A 21,918-nucleotide genomic window follows, 5' to 3' on the forward strand; every position below is an offset into this window, starting at 1 on the left:
CTGATAAAAAGATTCAGTTGTAATACCTGAATCAATTTTCTCTTTAGCATAGTGGATGCATCCAACCTTCACCTACACCTATCATAAGGGCAATGAACAATGAATCTTCCTGGCTCACTCCTATCAACCTCATAGGAGTTTTCAGTGAGAATGCAATATGTAGTCACTTCATTACGACAGTCCACCATCGATTCGAATACGGTTCCTGAAGTAAGGTCAGGATTCTCCCTGTTCAACTCAATTGTTGGCATATCCTCACCATCATACTCTTGTAAAACTAAGGATTCGATGTTCTCCTCCCTCTCTTCATCGTCAGTGTCATCAAATCTAGCACGACTGCTAGGCTCCTCTGGATATTCATCTTCCACTGCCTGTTGACTGACTCTATCTACTAGTTCAGGGAGTAGAATCTCATCCTCATCATTATGTCAAGGCACTTCCTATTGAGGATCTACAACTACTTCTACATCAGGTGCAGAAGGGAGAGGAGAAGTGGCAGAATTAGCGGCAACCGACATGTTGTGGCTTTCAGAACCACTAGGTTTACTTGGTCTCGACCTACAAGGAGTGCGAGGACGCTCGCTATTAGCAAAGATAGATGATGTATGAACACCCTTCGGGATACGTTGTTTGCGTGCCTGAAGCACACCGATATGGATTTTACCTAAATGGCTGTCAGCATTCAAACTAAATAGCAATCCCAGATGCTCATCACAAGTTAATGGGACAAAACTCTGCTTGGTACTTTCGAAATATCTTAGTTCAACAGCATCGGCAGGCCTCCATGGATACTCACAATAGAGTGCCTCGCGGAAATTTGTGAACGAAACGCTGGTTTCTACCACTTTAGGATAGAAAAATCCGGAAATCATACATGGTTTAGTTCCATGCAGCTTGCTAGTTTCCATTCTAACTGCCAGCCGAAAAGCAAGCGCAGGATCAACCCTATTCGATTGAAATGAGATAAAGGGCGCAGTTAGGCCAAAAAAATTCAGATAAATTGCACTGATTCACGCCAATGGTGGTCAAATACAGCCTAATTTACGGATCTCCTAATCAATTTGAGAGGAAACTGATGCTTACCCAGGTGGAATCCATGAATTATCAGCCTCTGATTCGACACAATCATCGCCATGGTCGATGGGCCGGACGGGGTGCCCCCCCGACATCGCTTTCTAATCCTAGATGGGGAAAGAGGGTAGATGTGGCGGAGGCGGCACGACAGCGGCGGAGGCGGCAAGACAGCGGCGAAGGGGGCGGCGCCGAAGCGACAGGATCTGATTCAGGTCACAGTGAGTGTCAGTTTCGCGGCCCCACTGGTTAGCACGTAATGGTCAAAATGTGGACTCCGCCCTACGCAGCCCCACTCGTCAGAATTAATGGTCAAGCCATTGACCCGACGACAATGTCCGCTGTGACCAGTTTTAAGGGTTTCGGGCAAGGGAGTGGGGAAAAGTGAGCAAAAGTTAAGAGCGTGGGGATGAATGAGTAGAACTAAGGAACCAGGGGCAAAAATAAAAAACCCTTTCTTTTTTTTTCTGTTTTTTAGATTTAGTCAATTTGGGTTTAGTTTAATTTAGGCTTGGTTTAGTTTAGGTTTAGTTTATTTTTTGTTTCTATTTTTTAGGTTTAGATTTAGTTTAGTTTAGGTTAAGTTTATTAGGTTTAGTTTAGGTGAAGAAGAAAGAAGAAAGATGAAAAAGAAGAAGAAGAAGAAGAAGAAGAAGACGAAGAAGAAGAGGAAGAAGAAGAAAAGGAGGAAGAAGAGGAGGAGGAGGAGGAAGAAGAATATTAGGGGTGCGTCACCGACGAAACCGGGTCAAGCGGGTTAGGGGGTTCCTCGCTGCTGATGGAACCCTAGAAGGCAAGTATCGTCGGTGCGAGATACATGTGGCCGTCGGTGTCGAACAGTACATCCACGTCCGACAAGTGACGCCGACATCCGACGTCCCACAACAACAGTTCTCAGTGTCGATGGCGGTCTAACACCATTGCGAATTTGTCTTGCAGCCTCGGCAATGACGATTAAAAGCCAAGTGTTGAAACTTCAAACACCCAAACTGACTCAAGTCGGTTAGGTTGTTTGAACTTTCAAAACGTGGTTTTAATCCTCATCGCAAAGGCTGCTAGACAAATTCGCCAAGGTGTTCGACCGTCATCGGCCACCAGAACAATTATTACGGGATGCCGGGCACCGGCTTCACTTGTGGGATGTGGATCCAGTGTTCAACGCCGAGCGCCACATGTATCTCGCATCAATGATACTTGCTATTTAGGGTTCCATCAACGCCGAGGAACCCCTAACCCGCTCATCCAATTGAATGAATTTAAGAAAAAACAGAAAAAAAACGGGGGCTATATAGGTGTGACACCCAAAAATTTTAATTGGTTTTATCAAAATCTTTTATTTGATTTGAGGAGGGTATTTAAATTTTCTTCTAAAAAGGTTTTTCCCTCTCAAAATATTTCCTTTTGTGGCAAGTGTTTTGTTTTGGATTCACCCAAGACTTGATTTTGGTCTTGGAGGTTTTTCCATCTTATGTGGACTCAAAACCAAATGCTCTTCATTTGGGAAATTTCTTTTGAAAAATCTTTTTAAATAGCCCTATGGCTTTTGGAATGATCCTTTCCCCCTTTTTCAAAATCCCTCTTGCCATGGCATGAGTGGAAATCCCCTCCCAAAAGCCTTTCTCCATCTTTGGATCATGATATGCTTCAAATCCAGCAAGTTGAACCTCTCCATATTTTTTTGTTTCCAATTAATTCTTATCAAAAACAATTTCTGCCCTCTATTCTAGCTCTTGGAGATTTACAAAGGAGCTACCCTTTCTGCTTTGAGTTTTGCCTCCAAACCATTTTCCCTAGCTTGTCCTTAGAGCCGTCAACCAAGATCCATGAAGATCCACTGGTCTCCAGTTCAAATTTTTCAAATTATACTTGCTGCAAGTTTAGACCAGATTTGCCAAATTTGATGAAATTCATTTGAATTCTTCTCCTAAAAATATGAGAAAATTCAGGCAGCCTCTGGGTGCATTGAGAGGTCACCTCACCAAGTCCCAGCTCCAGAAAAAAATTTCTTCATGCCAAATCATTTCATCGAACACCTGACTGGGATTGTTGCTATCATGTTCAGTCAAGTTTAGTTAACAGTTTCAGGAACACTGTCGTTTTCTTCAGAAACTGTTCTCAATCTCGCCAGTACCGCGGTGGCGCCTTGCTCCCTGTCCTCTCCTTCTTATCTCTGCGCCGCACGATCACCTGGAAGCTTGCGGGCGTCGACGACGAGCAGGAGGAGGTGCGCCACCCGTGAGCGACGACAGCGGCGGCTTTGCGGCCGCCAGAGAGAGGCGCAGCATGGACGGCGCCACCCAGCGCCGCCCAAGCCACCGGAGGTCGCCGCGTGGCCCTCCACTCCCCCGTGCGCGCTGCCACCCTTTGTCGTGAACTGCTAGGCACGGAGCGCGCTCTCTGCCGCCGCCGTGCCCGTACGGCCGCCCCGTCGATGATCGGTGCATTACACCCTGCCCGACCGAGGTTTAGCGGTGGAACGGCACCAGTGATCTTCTCTGATGGTGCCTAGCCCCCTAAACCCCCTGCCCAATCACTGCCTCGCCGTAATCGCTCGCCGGAGATATCCCGTTCACGGCCACCCCCTCGAATCACCTATAAATAGAGGCCCCAAGCTCGAACTCGAACCCACACCACCCCTGCGCACCACCAATACCACGCCAGGCCACTGGTAGAGCCACAAGGGAGCCTTCTTCCCCAACTCCGGCCGCCTCGACCCGCCACGGGACCCAGCTCGATTCGCTCCTGTGCGTGCACCTCTACCCCTCATCTCTTGCCAGTAGCTTCCTTATGCATCCACTCTGCTGACCCGCGCTTCAATTTGGAGATTGCAGCACCCACCGGAGTTCTCCACCATCACCCGAACCACCGTCCACCGGAGAAAGTGTCGCCGTCGACATGGTGCTCTCCGACGACCAAGTCCACCACCCACCGACGCGGAAGAACACGCTGAACCTCTTGGTACCCTCCGATCTCTCTATCTCGCCGTGGTTCGACGCCGGCGACCACCGCAGCCTTCGGGCGTCGATGAGCTCCGTTGGCCGTTTTTTTAAACCTGACGTGTGGACCCCCCGTCAGCCTCTCTTCTTTCTCCCCCTCGAACCGTTTTCTGTTGGCGCCTTCCGGCAAATGCGCTTTCCCTTCGGGCTGGCGCATTTCTTTCCGAACCGTTTTCTGTTTTCTCAGTTAAGTCCCTGGTTCTTTTCTATTTCATCACAGATTAGTCCCTGGACTAAAACCCTTATAACTTTTTAATAAAAGATGATTTTTGATTGATTATTTTTCTGACAGTCTTGTATTTTTGTCTAGTTTTTTATAGTATTTATTTGGAAAAATTTTGGAACAAGTTTTATGCACGCGATGGTTTTCACGTTAGTGTGCGTTTTCGCTATACCGTAGGTTCCGGAAGAGGTGACAGAGCCGCGAACTTCGCCGAGCTAGACTCCGACTTCTCCGAACCAGGCAAGCATGTTTGAACCTTTGATATGATAGGTGTTTTGCATGTTTGCTTGAATGGTTGTGCATGGCATATGAGCATCGGTGAGTATCTCGTTGCATGCAAGGCAACTATCCGTGTGTTCCGAAGTTACTGTGATCTTTGATGAGAGATGACCTGATCATGTGGTGACATGAAAGGTAGTGAGGTGGTATTGTGTAGCATGCCAGCCTTACGTCATCCGTTAAACTCCGACGTTAACGTGGACTGAGTCACGTTACCGTTCTTCCCCTTTCGTGCTACCACATGTTTTCTTTAAAGAATACGATTTAGTAAGTTGGTAACCTCTTTCCGTGTACACACCAAATAGAGGGGCCGGGATGAGGGTTCCATGGCCCTGGATTAAAGCCAGTCATCCGGTCAGGGGGCATGGGTGTTTCCGGTTGGGACCGAGAGGGGGGCACCCCTTAGAGCGCGCGTATATAAATTTGACCCCATGCTACGCGAGGTTGTAGCCTCCCCGTCTCAAGGTTTTTCTTGAACGTTGCCGAGGGTGATTGCTGGCTTCGGAATGTTGAATGGGTGTGTACTGGTTAGATGTGTTTCTTCCAAAACACCGTAAACGGAACTAGTCCTCGTGACTACTGGAATCCGTTGGCTGTGGTTAAAGTACAAACTCTGCAGAGTCAAATCCTTCCGAGTCATCATGTCCATGGTCAAGGACCATGGCCAGTATATCCATATCTATGTCAATCCTCGTGGTAAATCCCCGGTGAACAAGCTTAAGTGGTATACCCGTTTGAAGTTGTTATTCCTGTGGATGGACTAACCTTTATTTTATCTCGTACTTTAATATTCCCGCAAACTGAATTAAATTCATGAGCTACTGAATTATTGAGTTGTGAAATATAAGCCCTTTATGTGATGTCGCTCAGACGTCTGACTGTGGCACTCTTGTCATTTACTTCCAATATAAGCCCTTTATGTGATGTCGCTCAGACGTCCGACTGTGGCATGTCCGTTATTTACTTTTGATATAAGCCCTTTATGTGATGTCGCTCAGACGTCCGACTGTGGCATGTCCGTTATTTACTTTTGATATAAGCCCTTTATTTGATGTCGCTCAGACGTCCGACTGTGGCACTCTTGTCATTTACATTCAATATAAGCCCTTTATGCGATGTCGCTTCAGACGTCCGACTGTGGCACGCACTGTCTTTTATATTTTATTATAAGCCCTTTATGTGGTGTCGCCTTGACGCCCGACTGCGGCATTGTTATTTCATTTTTACCCTTCCGAGGAGTCTTTCAGACACTCGATTGGCCCTCAGTATTACTTTGGGATCTCGGGAGGACTACCGCCCGACTTCCCTTTTATTTTTCCATGCATTGCTATCTCATTGTCTGAGTGCGCTTGATAATCTGTTCATATGCATCATGTTTACATTTGTTATATCTTATGTCCGAACTGTCTTGCGAGTACTTTCATAGTACTCACCCGGCTTGTTGATTTGGCCAGATGTTGACGAAGGCGATCTCTTGGATGAAGAGTTTGATAGTGAGTCCGACGCCTAGAGGAGTCCCAGTCAGTCCCGTGCGATCCTGGATATTGGTCACTTGTATTATATATGCTTCCTGCACCCACAATAAGTATCCTCGAGCCTCACTCCAACGCTCGAAGAGTTGTTAGATTCAGGAGTCATGTCACCCACTTCGCTGTGATTTTTCCACCACCGCTTTTATCGTGAGCCAGTAGTTATGCCACCCTATCCGCCTTTATGTGTAATATCGGCGTGTTTGTAATAAATTGTTGAGCAGTCTCCGCTCAACCTTGTACTATATTTAGTACTCCCAGTATTTTCTTCTGTGATCAAGATATTGTCTACCAGTGAGAAGGAATTCTTCTTTACTGGTCCGTAAAAGGGATCGGTCTCTCAATAAATATTTTTATTGAAAAACCGGTCGTGACAAGCTTGGTATCAGAGCCAGGCTGACTGTAGGAAGCCACTAGGTGCGATCGCTAATCGGTTATTAGCGTCTTTGGTGCTTTTTCAGCATTTTGCAAATGTAGCTATTTTCTGTTGGTCATCATAAATTTATGACATGACTGCTCAGAATTTTTGCCTACTTTTGTAGATGGCTGGCAACGACTGCGAGTCTCGGGTGTTCTCTAACGTGCCCGAGGGGTTTGTCAAACTCCTCGTCTCCATCACCAAGCTCGCGATCGAGCCAGCGACTCGTCCGGAGTTCACGCTTTACCAGCACAAGCTCAGCGACGACGTGTCTATGCACCAAGCCATGGTGCAATTCAAGGGAGGACGTTCTGCGTCACGCCACTTCCATTTTGTGGGAAGGGCCATGCCTACGGAGAGGCATGCCATGCAGATGGCCACCCGTGAGGCGATAGCTCGCCTTCGGGATATCCTTCCTATGATGAAGACTCGTCGCTACCGCTACCTCCCATGCCATGTGCCATATACTTGTCACTATGCATTCGCCTGCCATAGGGGAGAGCGCGATGAAGCTATCGAGATGCTTGTCGAGTACCTCAAAGCTCTGGAGGAATCTTTTGACAACCTCGTGGACGACCTTGTGGCTGCCCGCATGGACTTAGTTCGGGGCGGTCCTGCCAGCAGGAAGGAGCTTCTCCACATGGCACCGCCGCTGACATTCGTCTCGTCCTCGGCATCTTATTCTCTGGCCATTTTGGCCACTGCTCGCCGTCTGCCTACCACTGAGGAGTTCGACCGAGTCATCGCTCCTACTCCAGTCAGAGCTGCACCGCCTGCCGCACCTGCACTGCCGCCTGTCGCTCCCGCGCCATCACCTCAGCGCAGTGCTATGCGCCTGGAGCCTACTAGGGAGGAGGTGGAGGTTGAGTCCCCTGCACCGCTGGGTCTTACCCTCGGCAGGGGGAAGGAAATCTTCACCATCTCCGACTGAGTGCGCTTAGTAGCCGCGCGTTGTGCCTGCATGTTTGTTATGTTTTATGTACTTAAGTTTGTAGTGGTTGTGTGCGCTGCATTCCGGAGGAGTGTGCTAGTCTAAATAACATGTCGGGAATGTGTACGCACATCCTGAGTGCTGTATCGTACGTTTGCGTTTCGCGTGTAAGATATGTGCTAAGCAGTCCTTCTCCGTGCGAAATCGTTTATTTTCTTGGAAAATCTTGAAGTCTTTTGAATTTTTGTCTTTACAAGATTTTCCTTGTGCCACACAATTCTTCTCATGATTTTTGCAAAATAATACCCCAGAGTGGAAAATGTCTCGTCCGTGGACTCGTTCCATGCCCAATCAGCCAGAAGAAGTTTATGGAACACAGACAAGCAACAACTTCACTCAGGGACAGTCTAGTCAACAGGACAGTGAGGCAGCCTTATCTCAAGTATGTCGTCTTTTCAAACAAAGCCAGCAACAGCACCAAGAGATGATGAATCACGTCATCAATATGGGGAATCACCGTGAGCCATACCAACCACACTCCAAGTTGTCTGAACTATAGAAGACACGCCCTCCAACGTTTGCTCACACTGATAGGCCACTTGAAGCCGATGATTGGCTTCGTGACATCGAAAGAAAGCTGATTATTGCTCAGTGTTCAGATCATGAGAAGGTGCTTTATGCACCTCACTACCTCACTGGAGCAGCTGCAGCATGGTGGGAAAACTTCCTACACATGCATCCCAGTGAACACAACATCACCTGGGAAGAGTTTAAGGAAGGCTTTCGTGGGGCACACATCCCCAGGAGCATCATAAAAATCAAGAAAAGAGAATTTGATGACCTCAAGCAGAGAGGCATGTCAGTGACAGAATACAACGGTCAGTTTACCCAGCTATCTCGATTTGCCTACGATGAGCATATGACTGAGAACAAAAGGATGGAAAAATTTCTGGACGGCCTGGCGTCGGCATTAAAATGCCAACTGGTCATACACACTTTCCCAGATTTCAAAACTCTGGTTGACAAGGCCATTACCTTGGAGAATGAGCGCCGCAGTCTGGAGGATATCCGTAAGCGGAAAAGGGACAAGACGACCCTTGCTTGCAACAACCGAAGCAAGACTGATGTTCAGAGGGTTGAAGCAAGAAAATCCACGACTACTGATCTAAGGCCAACCAGACAGTTTCATTCAAGGGACAAGGACTTTACGTACCGTCCAGGGGTCACTTGCTATGCTTGTGGTGAAGAAGGGCACTATGCCAAACAGTGCCCAAAAACAAGGAACTCGGCCCCCAAGCCGAACAATGGTGGGAACAATCCAGCCCCCAAGCGCAACAATTTCAATCCCAACAACAATCACAGGAAGGGTCACCTGAACCATGTGACCAGGGAAGAAGCGCAGAATGCCCCAGACATCGTGCTCGGTACGTTCCCTGTCAACACAGTACCTGCCACGGTTTTGTTTGATTCTGGAGCTTCTCATAAGTTCATTTCGAAGAGTTTTGTTTCACAACATGGTTTTCCGATACTTCCCTTGGAAAAATCTATGATCATCAAGTCCCCCGGGAATAAGCAGATCGCTCAGAGTTACTGCCAAGGAGTGATCATTGAGTTCGAAGGACTAAAGTTTCAAGCTAATCTCATCGTGTTGGAAAATAAAGGACTGGATGTCATCCTAGGGATGGACTGGTTGACCACCAACAAAGGATTTATTGACTGTTTCAATCGGACTGTGATTCTCACTCACCCTCACGGCAAGACAATAAGGGTTACAGCTCAAGAGAGACCACGGTCACGACAACCAAAGCTGAACAAAGTGGATATTTCAGAATTGAGAAAAGTTCCAGTGGTGTGCGAATTTCTCGACGCATTTCCTGAAGAACTACCAGGCATGCCACCAGACCGAGAAATAGAGTTCAGTATTGAACTAGCACCTGGCACCACTCCCATCTATAAGAAACCTTATAGAATGGCACCCTCAGAGTTGGTAGAATTGAAGAAGCAAATAAAGGAGTTACTGGACAAAGGATTTATTCGAGCCAGCTCCTCACCATGGGGTTCGCCAGTTTTATTCGCCAAGAAAAAGGATGGGACACTGAGACTGTGTATAGACTATCGAGCTCTCAATATGGTCACCATCAAAAACAAATATCCGATGCCACGGATAAATGATTTGTTTGATCAGCTCGCGCAAGCCAAGGTGTTCTCAAAGATTGATTTAAGATCGGGATATCATCAACTGAAAGTACGGACTGAAGATATGCCTAAGACGGCATTCACCTCCCGATACGGATTATATGAGTTCACCGTGATGCCTTTTGGACTGACGAACGCCCCCGCGTATTTTGTCCACCTCATGAACAAAGTGTTTATGAAATTCATGGACAAATTTGTTGTGGTGTTCATTGACGACATTCTGGTATATTCAAGAACACCAGAAGAGCATGCTGAGCATCTCATAATTGTTTTGGGAGAATTAAGGAAACATCAATTGTACGCCAAATTTAGCAAGTGTGAATTTTGGCTAAGGCAAGTTGGTTTCCTAGGCCATATATTAACCCAAGAAGGCGTGGCCGTAGACCCAGAAAAAGTCAAAGCCATACTCGACTGGAAACCACCAGCCAACGTGACAGATGTACGGAGTTTCCTTGGAATGGCTGGATATTACCGGAGATTTATTGAAGGATTCTCCACTGTGGCAAAACCGATCACACAGTTGCTCAAGAAAGACAAGAAATTTGTATGGACGGAAGCATGCGAGAAAAGCTTCCAAGAACTCAAGAAGAAACTAACAACAGCACCAGTTTTGACCGTGCCAGACATACACAAGAGTTTTGAAGTGTATTGTGACGCGTCCCGGAAGGGCCTCGGATGCGTGCTGATGCAGGATGGCAAATTTGTCGCGTATGCTTCCAGGCAACTACGGAAGCATGAGGAAAATTATCCAACTCATGACTTGGAGCTAGCAGCAGTCATCCATGCACTCAAAGAATGGAGGCACTTTCTGTTGGGAAACCGTTGTGAAATATATACGGACCATAAGAGCCTCAAATATATCTTCACACAACCAGAGCTAAATTTACGGCAGCGACGCTGGTTGGAATTGGTCAAGGACTATGATGTCGGTATTCACTATCATCCAGGGAAGGCCAATGTAGTGGCAGATGCACTTAGTCGGAACCCCAGCCCGGGCAACGACAGTCCGCAGAACTTGAGACCTGAGTTCCAGCAGGAGTTCGCTAGACTCAACATGGTGTTAGTCTCTGAGGGCACCGTATCAAATCTGGAGATACATCCCACCCTAATGGAACAAATTAAGATGGCTCAGCAGGGACATCCCAGCATCGAAGGTATAAAGAGAAAAATGAGCCTAGGCAAGGCTTCAGAGTTCGTCACAGACAATGAAGGAATATTATGGTACGGGGACAGACTTTGCGTACCAAACATTGAGGAACTCAAGCAACAAATCCTAACCGAAAGACACACCGCTCCATACTCGATCCACCCTGGAGGAACCAAAATGTACAAAGACACTCAGGAAAGATTTTGGTGGCACGGTATGAAAAGGGATATAGCCGCATTTATTGCTTGTTGCGATTCATGTCAGCGCATTAAAGCCGAGCATCAAAAGCCAGCAGGGCTACTCCAGCCAAACCGAATACCTGAGTGGAAATGGGATGAAATTGGAATGGACTTCATCGTCGGACTACCTCGATCGCAACGCGGAAATGATGCCGTATGGGTCATCACAGATAGGCTAACCAAGGTAGCACATTTCATTCCCGTGAAGACGACCTACTCCACTCAAAGGCTAGCCAAGCTATATCTCTCCCGTATAGTTTGTTTGCATGGAGTCCCAAAGACTATAATATCCGACCGAGGCACTCAATTTGTCTCTAAATTTTGGGATCACTTACAACAAGCTCTGGGCACGCAACTAGCATTCAGTACAGCGTACCACCCTCAGACTGATGGACAAACGGAACGCGTGAACCAAATCCTAGAGGACATGCTGAGAGCCTATGTGCTCACCTATGGATCCAGTTGGGAAGAAAGTTTGCCATATGCCGAGTTTGCTTACAACAACAGTTACCAAGCCAGCTTACAAATGGCACCCTTTGAAGCATTGTACGGACGGAGGAGTCGTACCCCACTGAATTGGTCAGAAAGGGGTGACAGTCGTATCTTCGGCCCAGACATGCTTAAGGAGGCCAAGGAGAAGGTTAAACAGATCAGGGATAGACTCAAGACAGCCCAAAGCTGGCAGAAGAGCTATTATGATCAGAAACATCGTGAGGTCAGCTTGGAACCCGGTGATTACGTATACCTACGAGTATCTCCTATGAGGGGCCTACAATGGTTCAAAATGAAGGGGAAGCTAGCCCCGAGATTTATTGGACCATTCTGTGTGATTGCATGAAGAGGCACAGTAGCCTACCAACTAGACCTACCCAAGGAGCTGTCAGACGTCCACGACGTGTTCCACGTCTCACAGTTGAGGAAATGTATGAGTAACCCGGAAAAGCATGTGTCTCATGAGAGCATTGATGTGCAACCAGATCTCACCTACAGAGAATGGCCAGTAAGGATATTGGAAGAGTCTGAACGAAGGATCCGACAGAAAACAACTAAATTTTTCAAGGTTCAGTGGAGCAACCACATCGAGGATGAAGCTACATGGGAAAGGGAAGATTTTCTCCAGGCAGAGTATCCATATCTATTTGAGGATCAGCAGTAATCTCGAGGACGAGATTTTTCCTAAGGGGGTAGGTGTTGTGACACCCAAAATTTTTAATTGGTTTTATCAAAATCTTTTATTTGATTTGAGGAGGGTATTTAAATTTTCTTCTAAAAAGATTTTTCCCTCTCAAAATATTTTCTTTTGTGGCAAGTGTTTTGTTTTGGATTCACCCAAGACTTGATTTTGGTCTTGGAGGTTTTTCCATCTTATGTGGACTCAAAACCAAATGCTCTTCATTTGGGAAATTTCTTTTGAAAAATCTTTTTAAATAGCCCTATGGCTTTTGGAATGATCCTTTCCCCCTTTTCCAAAATCCCTCTTGCCATGGCATGAGTGGAAATCCCCTCCCAAAAGCCTTTCTCCATCTTTGGATCATGATATGCTTCAAATCCAGCAAGTTGAACCTCTCCATTTTTTTTGTTTCCAATTAATTCTTATAAAAAACAATTTCTGCCCTCTATTCTAGCTCTTGGAGATTTACAAAGGAGCTACCCTTTCTGCTTTGATTTTTGCCTCCAAACCATTTTCCCTAGCTAGTCCTTAGAGCCCTCAACCAAGATCCATGAAGATCCACTGGTCTCCAGTTCAAAATTTTCAAATTATACTTGCTGCAAGTTTGGACCAGATTTGCCAAATTTGATGAAATTCATTTGAATTCTTCTCCTAAAAATCTGAGAAAATTCAGGCAGCCTCTGGGTGCATTGAGAGGTCACCTCACCAAGTCCCAGCTCCAGAAAAATGTTTCTTCATGCCAAATCATTTCGTCGAACACCTGACTGGCACTGTTGCTATCATGTTCAGTCAAGTTCAGTTAACAGTTTCAGGAACACTGTCGTTTTCTTCAGAAACTATTCTCAATCTCGCCAGTACCGCGGTGGCGCCTTGCTCCCTGTCCTCTCCTTCTTATCTCTGCGCCGCACGATCACCTGGAAGCTTGCGGGCGTCGGCGACGAGCAGGAGGAGGTGCGCCACCCGTGAGCGATGGCAGCGGCGGCTTTGCGGCCGCCAGAGAGAGGCGCAGCGTGGACGGCGCCACCCAGCGCCGCCCAAGCCACCGGAGGTCGCCGCGTGGCCCTCCACTCCCCCGTGCACGCTGCCACCCTTCGTTGTGAACTGCTAGGCGCGGAGCGCACTCTCTGCCGCCGCCGTGCCCGTACGGCCGCCCCGTCGATGATCGGTGCATTACGCCCTGCCCGACCGAGGTTTAGCAGTGGAACGGCACCAGTGGTCTTCTCTGATGGTGCCTAGCCCCCTAAACCCCCTGCCCAACCACTGCCTCGCCGTAATCGCTCGCCGGAGATATCCCGTTCACGGCCACCCCCTCGAATCACCTATAAATAGAGGCCCCCAGCTCGAACTCGAACCCACACCACCCCTGCGCACCACCAATACCACGCCAAGCCACTGGTAGAGCCACGAGGGAGCCTTCTTCCCCAACTCCGGCGCCTCGACCCGCCACGGGACCCAGCTCGATTCGCTCCCGTGCGTGCACCTCTACCCCTCATCTCTTGCCAGTAGCTTCCTTATACATCCACTCTGCTGACCTGTGCTTCAATTTGGAGATTGCAGCACCCACCGGAGTTCTCCACCATCACCCGAACCACCGTCCGCCGGAGAAAGTGTCGCCGTCGACATGGTGCTCTCCGACGACCAAGTCCACCACCCACCAACGCAGAAGAACACGCTGAACCTCTTGGTACCCTCCGATCTCTCTGTCTCGCCGTGGTTCGACGCCGGCGACCACCGCAGCCTTCGGGCGCCGGTGAGCTCCGTTGGCCGTTTTTTAAACCTGACGTGTGGACCCCCCCGTCAGCCTCTCTTCTTTCTCCCCCTCGAACCGTTTTCTTTTGGCGCCTTTGGGCAAATGCGCTTTCCCTTCGGGCTGGCGCATTTCTTTCCGAACCATTTCTGTTTTCTCAGTTAAGTCCGTGGTTCTTTTCTGTTTCATCACAGATTAGTCCCTGGACTAAAACCCTTATAACTTTTTAATAAAAGATGATTTTTGATTGATTCTTTTTCTGACAGTCTTTTATTTTTGTCTAGTTTTTTATAGTATTTATTTGAAATTTTTTGGAACAAGTTTTATGCACGCGATGGTTTTCACGTTAGTGTGCGTTTTCGCTATACTGTAGGTTCCGGAAGAGGTGACAGAGCCGCGAACTTCGCCGAGCTAGACTCCGACTTCTCCGAACCAGGGAAGCATGTTTGAACCTTTGATATGATAGGTGTTTTGCATGTTTTCTTGAATGGTTGTGCATGGCATATGAGCATCGGTGAGTATCTCGTTGCATGCAAGGCAACAATCCGTGTGTTCCGAAGTTACCGTGATCTTTGATGAGAGATGACCTGATCATGTGGTGACATGAAAGGTAGTGAGGTGGTATTGTTGTAGCATGCCAGCCTTACGTCATCCGTTAAACTCCGACGTTAACGTGGACTGAGTCACGTTACCGTTCTTCCCCTTTCGTGCTACCACATGTTTTCTGTAAAGAATACGGTTTAGTAAGTTGGTAACCTCTTTCCGTGTACACACCAAATAGAGGGGCCGGGATGAGGGTTCCATGGCCCTGTATTAAAGCCAGTCATCCGGTCAGGGGGCATGGGTGTTTCCGGTTGGGACCGAGAGGGGGGCACCCCTTAGAGCGCGCGTATATAAATTTGATCCCATGCTACGCGAGGTTGTAGCCTCCCCGTCTCAAGGTTTTTCTTGAACGTTGCCGAGGGTGATTCCTGGCTTCGGAATGTTGAATGGGTGTGTACTGGTTACATGTGTTTCTTCCAAAACCCGAAACACCGTAAACGGAACTAGTCCCCGTGACTACTGGAATCCGTTGGCTGTGGTTAAAGTACAAACTCTGCAGAGTCATCCTTCCGAGTCATCGTGTCCATGGTCAAGGACCATGGCCAGTATATCCATATCTATGTCAATCCTCGTGGTAAATCCCCGGTGAACAAGCTTAAGTGGTATACCCGTTTGAAGTTGTTATTCCTGTGGATGGACTAACCTTTATTTTATCTCGTACTTGAATATTCCCGCGAACTGAATTAAATTCATGAGCTACTGAATTATTGAGTTGTGAAATATAAGCCCTTTATGTGATGTCGCTCAGACGTCCGACTGTGGCATGTCCGTTATTTACTTTTGATATAAGCCCTTTATGTGATGTCGCTCAGACGTCCGACTGTGGCATGTCCGTTATTTACTTTTGATATAAGCCCTTTATGTGATGTCGCTCAGACGTCCGACTGTGGCACTCTTGTCATTTACATTCAATATAAGCCCTTTATGCGATGTCGCTTTAGACGTCCGATTGTGGCACGCACTGTCTTTTATATTTTATTATAAGCCCTTTATGTGGTGTCGCCTTGACGCCCGACTGCGGCATTGTTATTTCATTTTTACCCTTCCGAGGAGTCTTTCAGACACTCGATTGGCCCTCAGTATTACTTTGGGATCTCGGGAGGACTACCGCCCGACTTCCCTTTTATTTTTCCATGCATTGCTATCTCATTGTCTGAGTGCGCTTGATAATCTGTTCATATCCATCATGTTTACATTTGTTATATCTTATGTCCGAACTGTCTTGCGAGTACTTTCATAGTACTCACCTGGCTTGTTGATTTGGCTAGATGTTGACGAAGGCGATCTCTTGGATGAAGAGTTTGATAGTGAGTCCGACGCCTAGAGGAGTCCCAGTCAGTCCCGTTCGATCCTGGATATTGGTCACTTGTACTATATACGCTTCCGCCACCCACAATAAGTATCCTCGAGCCTCACTCCGACGCTCGAAGAGTTGTTAGATTCAGGAGTCATGTCACCCACTTCGCTGTGATTTTTCCACCACCGCTTTTATCGTGAGCCAGTAGTTATGCCACCCTATCCGCCTTTATGTGTAATATCGGCGTGTTTGTAATAAATTGTTGAGCAGTCTCCGCTCAACCTTGTATTATATTTAGTACTCCTGGTATTTTCTTCTGTGATCAAGATATTGTCTACCAGTGAGACGGAATTCTTCTTTACTGGTCCGTAAAAGGGATCGGTCTCTCAATAAATATTTTTATTAAAAAACCGGTCGTGACAATAGGCTCTTTGCTGTCTGCTGGCAGATGGCAAAGAGCTTTGCCATCAGCCATCAGATGACAAATATGCCACGTGTCAGCTACCTGTGCAACCTGGGGCAATAGGCTGGCTATTTGGATGCTTTTCCGTCTGTTGGCAGACGGCAAAGACCATTGCATCTTTGCCGTCAGCCACCAAACGGAAAAGGAGTCAAACAGGCCAGCCCCCGGTGCTGCCACGTGGACCGCTATGCTGTCCGCTGGTAGACGGCAGATATGCAAAGTGTCGCGGGATATCCGCGGCCACCTATGGGACCGGGTGGCCCCTTGCTGGTTCGGTGGGGGACGTCGCGTTGCATAAAGAGCAGAACAGCGCGTGGCAGCATGACATAGAGCACACAAACAATTTACCCAGGTTCAGGCCGCTGCGAGGCGTAAGACCCTACTCCTGCTTTGGTGGATTGATGGTGGAAATGAACGTGGTGGTGTGTGGTACACTTGCGCGGCAAGGCCTGCCTCTGGGCTACGGTGACCACAAGTGTATGGTGGCTTGGGTTCTGTCAAGTTTCCTACCCTCTAACCCCCTCCTATGATTGCTATGGGCCTCCTTTTATAGATTAAGGGGTCACCACAGTGGCAAAACAGTCATTACCAACTGATATGATAACAAACAGTTCTATCATACCTAACTCTGTGGGCTGTCAGGTTGCATTAAATGCACCACTCAGTGTCACATCACATGCTGCCCGGCAAGGCCTGCTGGGCTTATCTTGCCAGCTCCGCACTTGTTCTCTTGACACGTCGCTGGACGGGTGTCACCTGTGGGTTTCTTCTGTAGGAGATGGTTGCCATGTGGCAAATGCTGCCACTTAATCATCTTGCGGCTTGATACCGCACTAATTGACGACGTGGGTCGTACTTGCGCGGTTGGCGGGGTGGTTCAGGCCCCGCATGCCCCAGCAGGCGTTGCCGGGGAGTCTTGGTTGCTTGCTTCTGGTGGTGGCCTGGCCCCTTGTCGGGCTCACCTGCCTAGCAAGGGAGGCCCTTCTCTTGCTGATATCCTGCTCCTTTGGCTCGATCTCGACCTCTCTTTGCTGCATGTTGGTTCTTCAAGTCATTTGGACCTTCAATCCCTCTCTTGAGTTGGTGCTTCAATCTTGATCTTGCGCCTGTGCATAGTTGGGCAACATACCTGGGTCTGTTGCACTGACAGAAGCCCCTGAGCCTGCCCTGATCGCGTTGCGGAGCGTCGACGGGGTAGGGCCTAATAAGTGCACATGCAGGGCTGCTGAAGGGGGTTGGCCCCTTGAAGTTTTCCTTTGCTGCGTCATTAGTCTTAATCTTGGGGGCGGTTTCCGATTTCCCCGCGCGTGGTGTAAAGCCAGTAGTGGTGGGGCCGCCGTAGTGATGGCCCGTGAATGACTTTAACGCACGGGGTAGATACTGCCAAATTACTCTTCCCACACCGTGCTCTTATCCTTAGCCACGTATGCCACCACGGGGGGTAGGCAATGGAGGCGCGTGGTGAGGAAGGGCATCTTGAAGAGGGCCCGTCTGCCTTGAATTGGCGGAGGAGGGCGGTAGTCGCCCGTTGATGGAGCAGTCCCCTTCCCCGTCCTGCTTATAAAAGGAGGGGTGGAGGAAGGCGGAGTCATTCACCTTTGCATTCTCCTTCTTCTTCTCTTGTTCTTGGCTTTCGTTGTTGATGTAGAAGAGGAGAACCTGGGGCCAGCCCCCGGGCTCCCGCTTGGGGAAATCGTTGCCTCATGCTGGTGCTAACGCTCGGGGAGTGAGCCTGGTCCTTGGCGTGGTGAATTTCTAGGTCTCTTTGAAGCTCGGCCGGGAGGCAGAGCTGGAGATCATTAGTAAACCCAGCATTCCCCTCCCGGTGCCCTTGGAGCCGTTGTCGATGAGGGGTGCGCCTTCCTGCCTATCAAGGAGGGGTGCGGCGCGCCTCAGGCCCCCCGGCAGCTCCAGCTGCTTGCTGTTTCTCCGCTGGATGCGTCGGACTGGGGCTTGGCGCTTCTCGGGAGCAGCAGTGGTGAGGAGAAAGCGAGGAGAGATGGAGAAGGCGGGTGGCAGGGGGTCAGGTCAGAGTTCGAGGGCGTGGATGCCCTCGCCTCCGACCGTCAACCTGCCGACTCGTCTTTCCACTCTTCCCCTCCCTCCCCGGCACCGTCATCACCAGCCTCTTCCGGTGGTAGCCGGGGAGGGATGTTCCCTTGGTGCCTTCTCCTTGCCTCCAGCAGTCTTCTGGCTGAGCTTTGGTGGATGACTTCACCGGCGCTCAAGCCAGGGCTTCTTGCTGGCCCTGGAGATGGTGACCAAAAGGCGCCGCCCCGTCCCCACACTCCTCCTTCGCAGCCTTGCCACTCCCGGTCTTGTCAGGCCGTGATCGACGGGCCCTGACGAGACTGGGGTGGGCTCCTGCTTGGGTGCTCCTTTTCTCGTCTTTTCCTCCTTCCGCCGTAGTGCCTGAAGGAGGGAAAACGAAAAGAGGGGATTACGGGGCACATATCTTTTTTCAATCCTAAACCTGTCGGCAGTCGCCAAATTTTAATTCAAATAATGTAATCCCTCGAGTCCATCTTGGTATTCTGTAATGCTTGTACTTGTAACTGCATATGAATGAAAAAGATGAATCTTGTCGGGAACTCGTGCACGTGTATGTCCATGCAGAGGCAAACTACCTCTTTAATAGAATAAACGAGTTTTCCCCGGCAAGATATCCTGTCGGCGCCCTCTTTTGTCTGCCGGAGAGCTTTGTCTGCCGGGGAACAGACAGAGGGGCCAGCCCCCCGCCAACTCCTTTTCCCCAAAGGCCACTGCGACCACCTTGACCAAAGCAGCGTTCGAGTCATGGATGGCAGCACCTAAGTTTCTCATGCAAAGTTGTAGCTTTATAGAATACTAATGGACAAGAGGTGAACTTATCTGTTTGGCTGGCGGGGGATCGCCGTGCCGTGCAATCTTCTCGTCCTTTGTCGAAGCCAGACTCATGGCAAGAACCTGCAACTCCATGTAGATGAGAATGAAAGCAGGATGCAATCCTATCTATATGCATATGCAAATGCTCATGAAATGCGTATGCAGCGATCTGGGTGTGCTTGTGCATGCATGCAATCTTAGTTGGGGCCCCCCTACAACGCTTCTTTATTTTCTCTTGCACAGGGTCATCACCCCGACTTTTACAAGGGGTTACATGCAACTTCGGCAATGCCATGTACAATGGGTGGATGCCGGGCAGGGCCCGGCAGCCTCTACGCCTTACGGGTAGAACTTACGGAGATGCTCAATGTTCCATGAGTTTTGCAACTGTGTGCCATCTCCGGTCTCCAGACGGACTGCGCCGAGTCTGGAGACTCGTACTACCCAGTAAGGGCCTTCCCACTCCGGTGACAACTTGTGTGTACCCTTGGCGGACTGAACGCGCCTAAGGACAAGGTCACCTTCCTCAACACACTGGGCCCGGACCCTGCGGCTATGATAGCAACGCAAGGCTTGCTTATAGCGTGCCACACGTGTAGCGGCCCAGAGATGGTTCTCCTCGAGTAGCACAGTGTCGTCACGCCGGTGCTGATCTTGTGCTACTCATCGTAGGCAAGCACCCTAGGAGACCCGTACATGAGTTCTGTGGGGATAACTGCTTTTGCCCGTAGACCAGGGAGAAGGGAGTCTGCCTGGTAGGTCGATTAGGTGTCGTTCTAAGGGACTCGAGAACTATCGGCAGCTCCTGATCCACCGTCTGCCGTGCTTCTGCAGCGTATCGAAAGTCCTTGTCTTGAGTCCACGAAGCACTTCAGCATTCGCCCTGCTTGTCCATTGCTCCAGGGGTGGGCCATAGAGGCAAATGAGATATTGCATCCGAGGGCTTAAACGTATTACATGAAGGCGTGGGTCATGAATTGGGTGCCGTTGTTAGTGATGATTCTTGCCGGAACTCCGAAACGACACACCAATTCTTTCAAGAACTTGATAGCTGACTGAGCAGTCACCTTCCTCACGGCAGTCACTTTCGGCCACTTTGTAAACTTGTCGATGGCGACGAAAAAGAATTCAAAGCCCCCGATTGCTCGGGGGAAGGGGCAGAGGATATCGAGCCCCCAGACCGAAAATGGCCATGACAGAGGGATTGTCTGAAGAGCTTGGGCAGGCAGGTGTACTTTCTTGGAATGGAAAGGGCAAGCTTCACATGTCGTGACAAGCTCAACTACATCTTGGAGGGCTGTAGGCCAATAGAATCCTTGCCGGAATGCTTTCCAACTACTGCCCCTGATCCAATGTGTGAGCCACACATTCCTCTGTGAATCTCAGCCAGCAGTTCCTTTCCGTCCTCCCGGTAGACACACTTCAATTTCACACCATTGGGCCTCCTTCTGTACAAAGTGTCATCGACAAACTGATACATACTGGCCCTCTGGGCTACTTTCTCAGCTTCATCTGGGTCGCCGGGGAGTTCTCCAGTTTGGAGGAAGTGGACGATGTGCCTTGCCCAAGTTGCAGCCTGAGGCTTGGCAACAAGGACTAGCGGCACCTCCTCGGCTGCAGGAGCACCAGCCTCGTTCGCGGGGTCCATAGGCCCGGTTGGAGGGGGTGGTCCGGCAGGCTGTGAGGAGTTGTTTCCGGCATGGTCACTGCTAGGAGCGGATGGCTCGATCATGAGAGGCTTACTGTAGTCCAACTTTCTCCTTTTCCGGGCCATTGTGCTTGGTGATACGGAGGGTTGAGAGAGGTGGAGAACAAAAGTTCCTGGTTCCACAGGAAGCTTCTACGCAACACACTTTGACAGGTGATCAGCTATGCTATTTTCCGCACGGGGTATGTGCTCTATTTGCAGCCCGTCAAAGCGCTCCTCCAACCTTCTTACTTCCTCAATGTATGCTTACATCAATGGGCTTTGGTAATCCTTGTTGACTTGTCTCACCACTAACTGTGAATCTCCTCGAATGATTAGCTTCTTGATTCCCAATTATGCTGCAATCCTGAGCCCGACAAGGATCCCTTCATACTCTGTTGTATTATTGGTGGCTTCTTCCCGGGCAAAGTGCATCTGGACGACGTACTTCAAGTGCTCCCCGAAGGGAGCAACAAGAAGCACGCCAGCTCCTGCACCTTGTAGGGAAAAAGCACCATCAAAATACATAATCCATTCTTGGGGTGATTCCTTTCCGGGGAGAGCTGTTTCCGTCAATTCCTCATCAAGGGTTGGCGTCCATTCTGCAACAAACTCTACCAGCGCCCTGCGCTAAATGGTTGAAGTGCTCTCAAACTTCAAACCAAAGCTGGATAACTCCAAAGCCCACTCCACTATTCTGCCAGTAGCATCAGGGTTTCGGAGTATCCTCTACAACGGAGAACGGATAACAACCATGATCTCATGGGCTTGGAAGTAGTGGGACAGTTTCCTTGAGGCCATGATGAGGCCAAAGATGAACTTCTGCACTCGAGAGTACCTCGATCTAGCCCCTTGCAACAAGGAGCTGATGAAGTACACTGGGCTGCACCACTTTCTTCCTTGCCGCGTCCTTGGGGTTGCACTCGTTGCCGTGCTTACTGCTGTTCTGATCCTCTTCTAACTCTGCCACGGTCTAGTCGCTCTCTGCTTCATCCACTTCTCGCTGTGCTACCAAGGCTGCGCTGACCACTTGGTTGGTTGCTGCCAAGTAAAGTA

This window comes from Triticum aestivum, chromosome 3D (genome assembly GCF_018294505.1).
Source record: "Triticum aestivum cultivar Chinese Spring chromosome 3D, IWGSC CS RefSeq v2.1, whole genome shotgun sequence".
Lineage (NCBI taxonomy): Eukaryota > Viridiplantae > Streptophyta > Magnoliopsida > Poales > Poaceae > Triticum > Triticum aestivum.